Here is a 454-nt window from a genome sequence, read left to right as displayed (position 1 = left end):
CAATGATTAAGTGAATGGTAGTTTAGATTAAGCATTTTCTTTGTGTTTTTGTTAAGCCCACTAACTGTTTGATACTTTGTTTCACTAACCCCAATTTCACTCTAGTTTTAGAGTGTCTCACTTGTGATTTTGGTTTTGTTTGTGTATGTCAGGAGCTAATAGACATAATATTGAGGACGAGAGAACCCGCCGAAGGATAAGGAGAGCAGAAAGAGGAAAGTTCATAGTTGGTGAAGAAGGGTTAGAGGAATCAGAGGGAGAAGATCAAACCATGGATGATGAGATGCAAAATCCTCCTGGAGGGGTCAACAATAATGGTGGACAAAAATTACTTCACACATTTTGGTGCACAAAAATTACTTCACACTATGTAATTCCGCACAACTAACCAGCAAGTGCGGTGGGTCGTCCAAGTAATACCTTACGTGAGTAAGGGTTAATCCCACGGAGATTG

Source organism: Arachis duranensis, chromosome 9 (assembly GCF_000817695.3).
Source record: "Arachis duranensis cultivar V14167 chromosome 9, aradu.V14167.gnm2.J7QH, whole genome shotgun sequence".
Classification (NCBI taxonomy): Eukaryota; Viridiplantae; Streptophyta; class Magnoliopsida; order Fabales; family Fabaceae; genus Arachis; species Arachis duranensis.
This window is presented reverse-complemented; position numbering follows the sequence as displayed.